Below are 15,211 nucleotides of genomic sequence, written 5' to 3' on the forward strand. Positions count from 1 at the left end.
TCAGGTGCATTTACCTTATTTTAAAGATTCGTTTATTTTATATTTTATTTTATTTTATTTTATTTTATTTTATTTTATTTCCCAGTGATTCACCAGTCTCATAATACTCAGTGTTCATTATATCACATCATTTATTTATTTTAGAGAGAGAGCATGTGTGAGCAGGGAGAAGGGCAGAGGGAGAGAATCCCAATGAGGGGCTTCAAATGGGGCTCAATGTGGGGTTTAATCCCATGACCCCAAGATCATAACCTGAGAGGAAATCAAGAGTTGATGTACAATTGACTGAACCACCCAGGCGCATTACTACTGTCCTTTTTTTTTTTTTTAAAGATTTATTTTTTTATTTATTCATGATAGACACACAGAAAGAGAGAGAGAGGCAGAGGGATAGGCAGAGGGAGAAGCAGGCTCCAATGCCGGGAGCCCGACGCGGGACTCGATCCCGGGACTCCAGGATCGCTCCCTGGGCCAAAGGCAGGGCGAAACCGCTGAGCAACCCAGGGATCCCCTTTTTTATTGCAGCTATTTTAGTGAGTGTGAAGTGATGATCTCATGGTCACTTTGGTTTACATATCCTGTTGAGAATCTTTTCATCTGCTTATTGGCCTTTTGAAAGAAATTTATTTTTATCTTCTTTTAAAGTTATCCCAGCCCCTCAAAGGATGATACAACAACCTAAAAGGGGTTCCAGTTCAGTAACATAGTTCACTGTCTCCATGACATCACCATCCCTTTGTTTCTCCACACTTGTCAGTCCACATTCTGAACCCCACCTGACCTCCTGGAAAAACTGTCTCATAGAGCTCTCCAGTGTCTTAGCTTCTAAATTCCAGGGGCATTTTTCAGTACCTTTATTACTTGCCACTTAGTTCTATCTGGCCCATCCTACCAGACTCCTCATTTGATCACAGTGATTTCATTTTTCAAGAACCCTTTCTTAGAAAACACAAACAGAAAAAGCCTCTTCCTTACTCCCTGTGATCTGGTTTCCATGAGGTGAAATGGGGGGAGGGGAGCACAGAAAAGGAGAGACCATGGCCAGAATGTTGTAATAGTTTACTTCAGTCACACTTTTTTTGGTAGAGCAAGTGACAGAAATCCATACTGTTCATATTTCCATCTGGCCTATCTTATATTTTCTTTGCCACTAGACTGTGAGATTACTTAAAAATAAAACCTTAGGGGAATCTTTGGGTGGCTCAGCAGTTTAGCACCTGCCTTTGGCGCAGGGCATGGTCCTGGAGTCCAGGGAGCAAGCCCCACATTGGCTCCTGCATGGAGCCTGCTTCTCCCTCTGTCTGTGTCTCTGCCTCTCTCTGTGTGTCTCTCATGAATAAATAAATAAAATCTTAAAAACAACAACAACAACAACAACAACAAACAAACCCGTAAGGGATGCCTGAGTGGCTCAGCGGTTGAGCATGTATCTTTGGCTCAGGGCGTGATCCCAGGGTCCCGGGATCGAGTTCTGCATCAGGCTCCTTGCGTGAAGCCTGCTTCTCCCTCTGCCTGCATCTCTGCCTCTCTCTCTCTCTCTCTCTCTCTGTCTATGAATAAATAAATAAAATCTTAAAAAATAAATAAATAAAACCTTAAAAAAATAAAGTGAAGCAAGATAGGATAGTGACTAAAAAGCTCATATGACTGTGTTTGAAATCTGCCAGTGCTACTTAATAATCATAGAACCTTAAGTATTTCATAACCCTTTGCCTTGGTTTTCCTATCTATAAAATGGAGAGCAACCTCATAGGCTTGTGGGGATTAAAGGAGTTCAGATATAGAACTCACTTAGACTATTCTTAGAACATATATTGGATTAACTTTTCACTATTTAAAAAGGAAGAAAACTTGATATGTTTTATTGAGACAGAGAAACTGGAGGGACCCCATAAAAAAAAGCTGGAGTTTTTTTCCCCTTTGCTTCTCTCCTTGCTTCTATTCTTACTAGGACCTGCACACCCACCCCATTGTACACACATCTTGTAACGCAATAGCACATGTCCTCCTTGTAAGGAACAAAAAGATACGATGTCTTTTGGAGTCTTCCAGCACAATAGATAACATCTAAGGAGTGACCGGGTGGGGTCACCATAAGTGTTCTCTAAGACACTGACTCCAAATACCTTGATGCCTAAACCCCTGGCTTCGGGGAGTGAGTGACCTATGGACACCTGGATCCTGTCCTTGTTCTGACCAGTTCCTGGAGTCTAAGAGGACACGTGCACTATACCAGACCACAATCACTAAGAAAACCCCAGGCCCCAAGCAAAGATGAAACTCATGCTCTTTTCCTTTCTGAATCTCCTGGATACTGTATTTCTCTCACTCTTTCTGTATATGTATCTTCAATAAATTCTGACTTCACCTACTGCTGGCTCATGTTTGATTTCCATCCTGCAGGAAGCCAAGGACCCTCTTCACTAGTCCTGCGGGACCCTCTTTAGGTCCTCGGACCAGGCCTACCCACATCATTATCACTTCTATTGGATGCTTCCTGACAGCAAATCCCTGATTTATTTGCTTTTCTGTTTTACATGTGTCTACTGCGGGGCCTTGTGTCTGTAGATATTCAGAAAATACTTGTGGGGCAGCCCGGGTGGCTCAGCGGTTTAGCGCCGCCTTTGGGCCAGGGCGTAATCCTGGAGACCAGGGATCAAGTCCCACGTCGGGCTCCCTGCATGGAGCCTGCTTCTCTCTCTGCCTGTGTCTCTGCCTCTCTCCCTCCCTCTCTCTCTCTCTCTGTGTCTCTTGTAAATAGATAAATAAATAGATAAATTGCTATGTGAATGCGATTGGGTAGCTGGCTATATATTATTTTATTTATTATTTATTTTTATTTTTATTTATTATTTTTTTAAAGATTTATTTATTTATTTTAGAGACAGAGCAGGGAGGAGGAGCGGGCAGAAGGGGAGAAAGGGAGTCTCAAGCAGACTCCATGCTGAGCGTGGAGCCTGACTTGGGGCCCAATTCCAGGACCCTGAGACAAAATCAAGGGTCGGATATGCAACTGACTGAGCCACCTAGGCACTCCTATACATTTTATTTATTTATTTATTTATTTATTTATTTATTTATTTATTTATTTATTTATGAGAGACAAAGAGAGAGAGCGAGCAGAAGAGACACTGGCAGAGGGAGAAGCAGGCTCCACGCAGGGAGCCCGACATGGAACTCGATCCTGTGTCTCCAGGATCACGTCCTGGGCCGAAGGCGGCGCTAAACCGCTGAGCCAGCTGGGCTGCCCTCTATACATTGTTTTAGACCAATTCCTTAACTAATGTAGTCCCTGATTTTCGGTAGTTGTGTGTAGCTTGGGAAGTAGTTGTTGAATCTGCCCAAAAAGTACATTCTCACTTTTTTTTGGTCTTTTATCTACCATGAGTTTCCCCAGGAGACAACAATTTTTGATCAAATGATTGTGAAATGACCGTATATGGCAGTACATATGTTCTGGGAGGGATGGAAGTGCCTTCCCCAGACACTTTTACAAGGAAGCCATGTGGGAAAACCACAGAAATATATCGCTAGGATACTGGAGGGAAAGCAGAGAAAAGTCCTATGCTGATTTTGTACCCTTAGCTTCTGAGAAAGAATGCAGCCATTAAATGCTAGAGCAGTAGTAAACTAGAAACCAAATCTATGTGTTTTGGATACCCCCACGTTTTCTATGAGAATTTTTTATACAGTATTTTCAGTTTGTTGTACACATGTTTTCTCTCTCACAATTATTCTAGACCATGTTGTCTCAGAAATACATTGTGTATAATATAATTTAAATGATATATATATATATATTAAAGATTTTATTTATTTGAGAGAGAGTGAGAGAAAGAGCATGAGCTGGGGGGGTGGATGGGGAGAAGGAGATGCAGACTCCCCACTGAGCAGGGAGCCCCAGACATGGGGTTCAATCCCAGGACCCCGGGACCATGACCTGAGCTGAAGGCAGACGCTTAACCAACTGAGCTACCCAGGTGCCCTTCTAGGATCCATATTTTAAAAAAAATAAATAAACACAAACAAAAAACCCAGGTGGGGGCCATCCCGGGTGGCTCAGTGGTTTAGTGCCTGCCTTCGGCCCAGGGCCTGATCCTGGAGACCAAGAATCGAGTCCCACGTCAGGCTCCCTGCATAGAGCCTGCTTCTCCCTCTGCCTGTGTCTCTGCCTCTCTCTCTCTGTCTCTCATAAATGAATAAATAAAATCTTAAAAAAAAAACCCAAATGGGATTAATCTTAATCTTGACAATGTATTTTATTTAATCCAATGTACCCCACATAATGTGATTTTTAACATGAAGTCAATTTTAAAATATTGAATGAGCTTTGTTGCTTTTTTTTATTCTAAGTCATCAGAGTATGATATGAGTGTAGTTTACATCTATGTGCCCCTTAATTCAGACTACCCATATTTCAAGTGCTCAGCGGCCACGTATGGCTAGTGGCTGCCATATGGGATGGTGTGCAGTTCTAGATGATCTGTATGATCCTCCGATAATACAATTTCAGTATTGCAGGTCCATTTGTGCTTGTTCTTGTTGGTACCAAAGTGCCAAATTGCCATAATCTAATGAAACTTTAACAGAAGCAAATAATATGAAAACAATGCATTAGCATCAAGTGACAGCTACTTGACGCCACGATGGAATGAAGAAACCAAGGAAGGGAACATTATGGGAGAATAGAGTCATAGTTCAGTAAATAGTGGTGCAGGATGCCCAGCACAAAAGAATTTGCCCTGTACCTGTCACCACTATATTCATGTTGCAGGTGATTTCATTTTACCCAAGTGTAACCTGTCACATTAAGTGATGATGGTATTTTGATTTTTTTTAACTTCATGTAGTTTCGTTGGTGTTTAATTTATAACTGTGTTTTTTGATAGCTGTAAAGAGCTATAAGCCTAACAACATTTATGGATTTATGCTTTTATAATACTTTGTATTATTTAAATAATGTAATTACCATAAAAATATTTCCAAACACCACTGGGAAAAAGGGATTCATGAAAGTTCCTCTCCCTTTTAATAGGATTGTTCTTTAATTTGGGCATATCCCCCAAGGATATGAAAGGCCACCTATTTATTAAAAAATCTTTGAGGATAGCTAGATTTGGGGCTGGGGGAAGTAAGGAGTCTCAGGGATTTGGAGGAAAACCTAGGTCAATATTTGACCAAGTTATCAATATAGTTCACTTAGGAATCAAAGATAAGATTTCTGAGCTGGGGGAGGGAGATCTCGAGCTAATTATCAATTGTTGCAGGGCAATAGCCCCCTTCCTGGGCTAACACACAGGCAGTCTATAGTTTACAAAGACTGGGGAGGTTTACTCCCTCCTTGGCTCAGTTGGCTAAAGAGATCATTGCCCACCATCTGTTCACAGCAGATGCTGAAAGCAGAAGTGATGCAGTAAATTATGAAGTAGCCAGTACTGCCTTTTCTGAACCTCTCCCAGCCCCCTACCCCCAACCCCATTCATCACTCAGTTCCCCTTTCCAGCTCTCAGACAGAATTTGCAACCTTGCATTTTCATTCTGTGTAAGTGTCCTGTCTCATCATTCGAGAAACTCCAGCTTTGCCTAAACAACCTCATCCACACGCAGGGCCTCTTCCCACGTGGCTCACTGCCCAGTTCCCGCCCCTCCCAGCTAGCCACGTCTCTCAGCAGCAGCATGTGTTTTAGTCCTGTCACGAGAGAAAAAAGACAGTCAGTAAAGTTGCTAAGCCATCCTTGCCCATTATCTCAGGACTCAGGTGGGAGATTGTGAAAGAGAAATCCCAATTTATTAAACACTGAAAACACTCAACAAAGAAGCCAGATGAAAGCTTTCACTTTGAAAATATCTTAAGTCTGGGACACCTGGGTGGCTCAGTGGTTGAGCGTCTGCCTTTGGCTCAGGTCATGATCCCAGGGTCCTGGGATTGAGTCCTCTCTCAGGCTCCCCGCAGGGAGCCTGCTTCTCCCTCTGCCTGTGTCTCTGCCTCTCTGTGTCTCTCATAAATAAATAAATAAAATCTTTAAAAAAATGTATCTTAAGTCTAAGGTCAGACCTCTGTCAGTCACATAGACTGGTGAATAAAATACAAGGTCCTTGCCCTCCTGAGGCTTACATTCAGTTAGAGAAGATAGATATTAATCAAATAATCTCTCTTAGGAGGAAAAGCACAGGATGCATTAAGAGCTTTCAGAGAGCATAATGAGAGACATAAAGAGAGACGGGGAGTCTTAGGAGATGCCATTGAAGCCGAGCCCTCAGAAAATGAATTAGGCAACTAAAGAGAGAGGAGACAGGGTCTAGTCCTCTCAGGGTCAGCAGCATTAGCAAAGGCTTTGAAGCAGGTAAGAGTTTGCTCTGATCAAGGCCCTGAAAGAAGCCAGCAAAGGTGGCAGGCGAGGGGAGAGGTGAAGGGGGCCAAAGGCAGTCACCGAGAATCTTGGATCTTATTTGAAGCAAGATGGCCAGTCACCGGGAGGTTTTCAGGAGAAGGATGATGCCAGCTACATTGTAAAACGCTGAAGCAGTTAAGAGGCTATTGCCATTGACTGGGTGGGAGATGGAGTTGACCAGGGCTGAAACAATAGAAAGAGATAGATGGGACTGAGATCTATTCTGGAAAAAAAAAATCTGCAGGCCTCAGTGAAAAGCTGGATGTGGTCAAGGCTGAGTCCTGTGTTTCTGGCACAAACCCCTACCTGGTAGCTGGTTTTTCCCAATTACTAAGATGGAAAAGATTGGGAGGAAAAGCAGCTTTGGGATAGATCAGGAGTTCTGTTTTGAACATCTTTTTAATTTTTTTTTTTTTTTTTTAATGTATGGTAGTCACACACAGAGAGAGAGAGAGAGGCAGAGACACAGGCAGAGGGAGAAGCAGGCTCCATGCACCGGGAGCCCGACGTGGGATTCGATCCTGGGTCTCCAGGATCGCGCCCTGGGCCAAAGGCAGGCGCCAAACCGCTGCGCCACCCAGGGATCCCTGTTTTGAAAGTCTTAACTCTGAAATGTTGACAATACAGATATACACAGATGTGGAGCCCAGAGAAGAGACCAGGACAGACAGAGCTAAGCATGGGAATCAATAGCATACAGATATTTACAGCCATGGTGGAGGATAGAAGAGCCGAGGGGAGAGAGGGTACCAGGTTGGAACCTGATATTTAAAGGCCACATAGAGGGGATCCCTGCGTGGCGCAGCGGTTTAGCGCCTGCCTTTGGCCCAGGGCGCGATCCTGGAGACCCGGGATCGAATCCCACGTCGGGCTCCCGGTGCATGGAGCCTGCTTCTCCCTCTGCCTAAGTCTCTGCCTCTCTCTCTCTCTCTCTCTATCATAAATAAATAAAAAAAAATTAAAAAAATAAAATTAAAAAGGCCACATAGAGGGCAGCCCGGGTGGCTCAGCGGTTTAGCGCCACCTTCAGGCCAGGGCGTGATCCTGGAGACCCGGGATCGAGCCCCGCGTCGGGCTCCCTGCATGGAGCCTGCTTCTCCCTCTGCCTGTGTCTCTGCCTCTCTCATGAATAAATAAAAAAAAAAAAAAAAAAAAAAAGCCACATAGAGGAGAAGAAACTGACAAAGGACTTTGAGAGGAAGATCCAGAGACAGAAGGGAAAGCAGGAGGGGATGTTATGAAAGCGGGCGAAGAGTGTTGAAGGATCAGAGAGAGGGTCGACTCCGTTGAACGATCTTGAAGTCTCCGGCAAGACGAGAACTGAAGGGGAAAGCCTATGAAGGCACTGACCCGGGGGCAATCTGACGGCTTTCTCATCTTCGGGTTCCACTTTAGTGGTCGAGGACAGAAGTCTTGTAACCGCCATCGATGTCGCGGGGAGGGACCCGGGCAGGAACCAGATGTACTGATGAAAACTTCTATCACCCAGGCGTGGCCTGCAGGACTTACTCAAGAGTAGCTTTCTCTCTCTCGTGTGAGAAATGGTGACGAATTTCGGGTCAGGTTGCCTTCTGCCATGGAGACTCCAATGACCTTGGTTTTTAATGCCTTTTCTCTCATACTTTTTTCAACATTTTACTCTGCTTTATTAATTCTGGCACTTACCAGCTGTGCACCCAGGGCAAGTTATTTCACCTCTTTGTGTCTTACTTTCTCTATGGGTAAAATTAGAATAAAAATAGCAGATGTATGAGGATTGGATCATACATGTAGAACACTTAAAACTGTGCCAAGTATATGTTGGCATTCAAAGTTTGGGTTGTTGACACCTTTCCTTTTCTTCTAATGTTCAGAGAAACTGAATTTTCTTGTGTCTTCCAAAAGGAAAGGAGGGGCATCTGGGTGGCTCAGTCAGTTGAGTGGCTGACTCTTGGTTTGGGCTCAGGTGGTGATCTCATGGTCCTGGGATGGAGCCCTATGGTGGTGGTGGTGGGTGCCCTGTGCTCAGTGCTCAGTGGGGGATGTGCTTGTGGATTCTCTCTCTCCCTCTCCCCCTTACCCAGCTCTCTTTCTTTCAAATAAATAATTTTTTTTAAAAAAAGAAAGGAAATGAATTTGAAAATTAGATCTGCTAATTACTAGCCATGTGATTTTGGGGAAGTTACTAACCTCTCTGTGCCTCAGTTTCCTGATCTGTAAAAGAGGAATATTGTAGTATACTACTATATAGGGTTATTGTGAGGACTAAATGAGTTATTAATCATACGGCATTTAGAACATAAAGCATGGCACACAGTAAGTGCTACCTGTTAATTATGTTGTTCTCGCAGCAAATCATTCCCCTCAATATTACTACCACCTTTCATCTTAAATGGAATAAAATCAGGACAAATAGAAAGTGCGTAGAATTATTTTCACGAAAATGCATGATGTAATTGATTTATAATTAATTGTAGGGAAATAATAAATAGGAACATGCTGGATTGGCATCCAAGTACTGACACTTGGGAGACAAGCAGTATTTTCTATAACAAATCTTGGTGCTACTCTCAGAATCATGTAATTTTAAACACTCTGGTAAAGCATCATCTCTCTTTTTTTAAACCATACAACATTTTTGTAAATGATAAAAATTTAATGAGTTCTTTTTAGCCAGCCGAAAGAAAGAAAGAAAGAAAAGAAAAAAGAAAAAGAAGAAGGAGGAAGAAGACAAAGAAGAAAGGGAAACAAAGGAGGGATTGTTAGAATATATGCTTCTGGGAGAATCGTGTCCTTAGATGTTCTGTGACCTTGTCAGGATTCCTTGTTCTACATTCTGACCACTATATTTTGCCAAATGGCCGGTCTTCCATCTGACCTAATACAACAGCGATAGACATGTTTTGTGGAAGAGCATTGGCTCTGGATGAAGACACACCTATGTTTGATCCTGGCACTGCCATTATTAGCTGGTGATCCTGGGCAAATCACTTCAAATTTGTGAATTTGTCCATTCTTCTATAATATGGAGATAAAAATAGAATGATGTCATAGGAATGATAGGATCATGCGAGCGAATGTAGGGGAAGTATCTAGCACAGTTCCTTGCATGTGGTTAATGGTCTATGAATTTAGTTCCTCTCTTCCCCAACCTCTCACCCCCTGTCCCCTTTCCTTTCCTGTCAAATAGAGTCAGGTTTACTTACTTCTCCTTACTTCTCTTTGAATTATAGGAGCACCTGAGTGGCTCAGATGGTTAAATATGTGCCCTCAGCTCAGGTCATGGTCTCTGGATCCTGGGTTCAAGCCCTGAGTCGGATTTTCTCCCCAGCTCGTTCTCTCTCTTTCTCTCCCTCTCTCTCTCTAAATAAATGAATACATCTAAAAAAAAAAAAAAAAAGCTTGGAACTTTGTACAGAAGGCTGCGCTAGAACCTTCAGTGATTTACAGGGCCCCATTAAATAGCTCCTTCATGAACCAATGGAGGGGGCAACTGGTTAAGGATCTTATGTTTGGAGAATACTGGCCTCAGAATTTCCAAGATTTAGGTTCTTTCTTCAGTTCTCTTTCTTGTCTTCTGAACTGGGGGTCCCTCAGTTTAAGGGGTTCCTCTGTATCTGGAGGAGCTAGTATGGTACCCTGAAGTGATGCAACTCAGTTTTCTTCTAAATTTTTAAAAGATTTTATTTATTCATTTGACAGAGAGAACACAAGCAGGGGAGAGAGGCAGAGGGAGAGAACTTTTTATTTTTTTATTTTTATTTTTTATTTTTTTTTTGGAGAGAACTTTTAATTCTTTCCATACGGGGCTGGATCCCACAACCCATGACATCACGACCTGAGCTGAAACCAAGAGTTGGATGCTTAACCAACTGAGCCACCGAGGTACCCCATTCTCAGCTTTTTATGAGCTAGGATGTTCTGCCTGTGAACTTCTAGAGCTCTTTTTCCCTGACAAAGGCCCTGCCAAAAAAGGCTGGATGTACTCCTTGGCTTCTTTCTTCCAACCTACACTTTCACTATGGCCATTGAGGCAATTCTAATCTAAAGGCAAGAAGAGGGGGACGCCTGGGTGGCTCAGTGGTTGAGCATCTGCCTTTGGCTCAAGTCATGATCCTGGGGTCCTGGGGTCCTGGGATCAAGTCTCACACCAGGCTCCCTGTAGGGAGCCTGCTTCTCCCTCTGCCTATGTCTCTGCCTTTCTGTGTCTCTCATGAATGAATAAATAAAACCTTTAAAAAAAATAAAGGCAAGAAGAGGAATTTGCCATAAATTATGGACCCCTCCACTAAGCTCCCAGAGCCCTCTTGGGTATACCTTTATCACTTATCCACTCAACTGCAAGCATGATTTGTCTTCCATCCCACTGGGCTAGAAATCTCATTAGTCTGAGTTTGCACCTTACTTGACATTTAAAAAATTTTTTTATTTTTTAGATTTTATTTATTTATTCATGAGAGACAGAGAGAGAGAGAGGCAGAGACACAGGCAGAGGGAAAAGCAGGCCCCATGCAGGGAGCCTGATGTGGGACCTGATCCCAGGTCTTCAGGATCACACCCTGGGCTGAAGGCAGATGCTTAACCACTGAGCCACCTGGGCTGCCCATGACATTTTTATTCTTACTTCTAAACAGAATACCACTCATCTAATCCCAAATATTTCTGACTGGCGATGCAGCATGTGTTACTTTGACTTTGATCCTTAGTCTTTTTTGTAGTTTCCAATGTGTATGTTTTAATATTTATTTTTTGATTTTTTTTTTTTTTTTTTTTTTTTTTTTTTTTTTGGAGAGGGAGCACATGTGGAGCCTAATGCCGGGCTCGATCTCATGATCCTGAGATCACGAGCTGAGTGGAAATCAAGAGTCCAACAATTAACTGACTGAGCCATCCAGGCAGCCGTGTGTGTGTGTGTGTGTGTGTGTGTGTGTGTGTGTGTGTGTTTTAAACAAAGAATATGAATTGCTTTTACAGCAAGAGAAAAGGCATAGCTACCTGTCTCTGGCTGGGTGTTCCAGGGACTGGACTGTCCCTACTTTAGTGCTGTCTACTTCAGTGGTATTAAAATAGAAAACACATTGGCCAAGAATCAGTAAGTCCTGAGATGAGAGAAATTCAGGGTATATGTAATGGATAGAAATGGGCTAAACTGGCCTAGTGTAGAAGCAGGGTCATGGTCCACTTGTCAATATTAATTTCGTTAGGGAGGGCTCCTAGGGAATGATAGACAATCAAGGGAGTTGGGAGAACCAGTTTTATCAGTTGGGACGGAAATATTCCCAATATTTTTACAATTGCAATGACCAGCCTGGTGCATGTATACTAATTATGGCTCCAGATTACAAGGAGTGAAACTTCAGTGTCTGACATAATTCTTACCTAAAGAGTGCTCTGGAATGATAAAGGTTTCTTGATTGCTTCAGATCAGTTAGTTAAAGTGGAAGTTTGACCAATGGTGGAATGAACTGGAGTTTGTGAGCTCTGTGGTTCCTTCTAGACATGGAACACTATGGAAGTTGAGCTGCCGGCTTTCATGGGTTTCACCACTATGACCGCCTCTGCCCAACTGTTCCATCTTACCCATTTCTACTCTTGAAGGATTTTGCCTGTGTGCAGTCTGGTTTCCTCCTGAAGTATCTGTGAAACACTCAGGCCCGCATGAAGTGGAGGGCCAGAGGCAGGTCAGGCCCGGAGGGTGTAGAGCCTGCCTGGGCTTGCTGGATGAGTGACTTCATGGCTGTGTGGTCAAGTCCTCTGAGTCTCAGTTCTCTTATTTCAAATGGGAATCATAAGTAAGGGTGTAGGGATTAAAGAAGATGGTGTTGAATCTCATGCCAGGCACAGAATAAGTGCTTGAGAAGTGGTAGCTAACATTAGAGCAGGAGCTCTGGAGGCAGCCTGTTCAATCCCTGCCCCTTTCCTTACTAGCTCTGTGACCTTGGATGTATTTCTTAAACCTCCTGTGTCTCATTTCCCCCATCTGTAAGATGGCGATAGTAATAGCACTTACTTCATGGGATAAGTGTGAGAATTGCACGGGATAATGTACACAAAGTGCTTAAAACAGTGCCTGACACATTGCCAGTATTCAGTAAAGAGAGCTATTTTTAGAATGATTATTAATAGATGTTTGGTCATTCCTATGCTTGCATGAATGAGATGAGTCATAAGATAGGAATTATAAATGAGCCCAGATTGTATTGGGGGAGATAGGTGCACAGATAATATCAAGATGTCATTCCAAGGGCTGAAATAGGATTGGAGTAGTTCTGAATGCTGTGATAGTCCAGAGGAGAGGGCAATTAATTCTGCCAATCCATGTTGTGTTGGCGCAAAAATGTGATTTTACCTGTGTGTGGTCCTGAGTCTTCCTTATGTGTCAGTGATACATTTGGGGCCATGTAAAGTGAAGACCCACAGGCCCAGCTTTTAAGTCAGGGAGTCTGAGGGTACAGCCTTGAGGGATGAACAGTAGCAGTTCTTGGGAGCAGAGAGAAGAGGCTGGTCTAACACTGGGTAGAAGTACAGAAAGTACTCAGTGGAGGGCAGGGCAAAGGAAGAGTAGAGCAGAAAAGCTAGTTGAGCCCAACTGGTAGAAAGCCCTGAGCACCTGCACCCCACAGAATTGGACTAAAGATCAGAGCATAAAGTATTTTTGTCAAATGAATGGTATTTCAATATCATTGGAATGTCCTTTCAATATCATTTACTTCTTGGGAGCATAGAAGTAAATCCTTGTGTTAAGTGTATTAAAAATATAAAAATGCTCTCTAGCTTCACTCTTAAGAGTTCAAACTTTGGGAAATTCCAAAATCTCCAAAACTTTCCAAGTGTTGAGAGAGGGTTAGGTATCCAGACACGCTTGGTTCCTTTCCCTCCTCACAGCCTCTGCTGAAAGGTCGAAGCAACTAGAAGGCTCTCCTCATCATAGCTGTCTGGGCACAGGTTCTACAAGTCATCATGCTCAGTCTTAAAATCTGTAGGACACGCTCTTGAGTTAGAGACAGATGGGGCTAGGCAGAGAAAGATAAGGGAAAGGCCCAAAGTTGGGATCCCATAAATCTCTGGGCTCCCATAAATCCCAAGGACACCAAAAGGCCCAGAGTCAGGCTCTTACCCATCCCAATGAAACAGAGATAAGGCAGCAAAAACAGAGAAAAAAAAATTAAAAATAAATCTGGCTCCCTAGCTCCAAAATTTTAGGGAGTATCTCCCCTTGATGGTTCCCAAGTAATCACAGAAACTCACCAGACCACAAAGAAGTAAGTCATTAAAGGTGTTATCAAATAGTCCTTCCTCAAACCAAGACTGCACAAGAATCTCAAGGCCACAATCTTCGTAATCAGTTCTCAATCCAAGACTGCCACTAAACGCCCTCAGTGGCAACCCTGTCAGGACTCCTCTCACTTCTGAGAGCTTTCTCTCTATCTTTGCCTAATAAACTTCTATTGCTTTACTCACTCTCTGTTGTCCATGAGATTCATTCTTCGACTCTGTGAAACAAGAATCAAGCTCTCCCGTATCTCTCTGACCTACACAGTCCTTCACATCTGCCCTCTTGAGGGTTCTCAGTACCACATTTTTTTTCTTACCTTCTTTTCTTGTTCACTGTATGTCTACCTTATCCCTAAGTGCCATGAGGGTAGAAATCTTACTGGTCTTTTTCTTTTTTCACTTGTTCTTTTCTTTTCTTTAATATTTATTTATTCATTTATTTAGGAGAGAAAGAGAGAGAGAGTAACCAAGTGGTAAGTGGTGGGGAGGGGAAGAGGAAGAAAGAATCCTGAAGTGGACTCCCCACTGAGCATGGAGCCAGAAGTGTGCTTGATCCCAGGACCCCCGACATCATGACCTGAGCTGAAACCAAGAATTGGTAGCTTCACCAACTAAGCCACCCAGGTGCCTCCACTGGTCTTTTTCTTTTTTTTTAATTTTGAAAAAATTTCAGACACATAGAAAGGTTGCAGGAAAAGTTCAGAGAATGCTTGTATGCTCTTCACCTACTTCCCGGTTGTTAATATGTTACATTTGCCATATGCTTTCTCGGTTTCTCTCTTTATATATCTACATCATTATGGACTGCACTGTGCCTTCCCCCAAATTCATTTGTTGAATCCCTAATTCCCAGTACCTTAGAATGTGACTGTATTTGGAAATAGAGCCTTCAAAAACATAATGAAGTTAAAATGAGATGGTTAGAGTAGCTCCAAATCCAATCTGATTGGTGTCTTCTTATAAGAAGAGGTGATTAAGACATCCGGAGAGAGATAGCTGAAGTGTACTGCCATAAAGAGAAGGCCATGTGAGGACACTGAGAAGGCAGCCATATGCAAGGCAAGGAGAGAGGCCTCAAGGGAAAAAACAAACAAACAAACCCTGCCAACACCTTGATCATGTATTTCCAGCCTCTAGAACTGGGACAAAATAATTTTCTGTTGTTTAGGACACCTGGGCGGCTCAGCGGTTAAGCATCTGCCTTTGGCTCAGGGCGTGATCCTGGAGACCTGGGATCGAGTCCCACATGGGGCTCCCTGCATGGAGCCTGCTTCTCCCTCTGCCTATGTCTCTGCCTTTCTCTCTGTGTCTCTCATGAATAATTTTTAAAAAAAATTTCTGTTGTTTAAGCTACCCAGTCTGTGATATTCTGTAGTGACACCCTTAAAAAACTAATATTTATACGGGTGACCCTTGAACCACCTAAGTTTGAATTGCTTGAGTTACCATGTAGAATTTTTTCAATAAATACAGGACTATAATGTATTTTTCTCTTCCTTGTGGTTTTCTTGGTAATGTTTTCTTTTCTCTAGCTTACTTTATTGTAAAAATATATATGGTATAAT

The sequence above is a fragment of the Canis lupus genome, chromosome 12 (assembly GCF_048164855.1).
Source record: "Canis lupus baileyi chromosome 12, mCanLup2.hap1, whole genome shotgun sequence".
Lineage (NCBI taxonomy): Eukaryota > Metazoa > Chordata > Mammalia > Carnivora > Canidae > Canis > Canis lupus.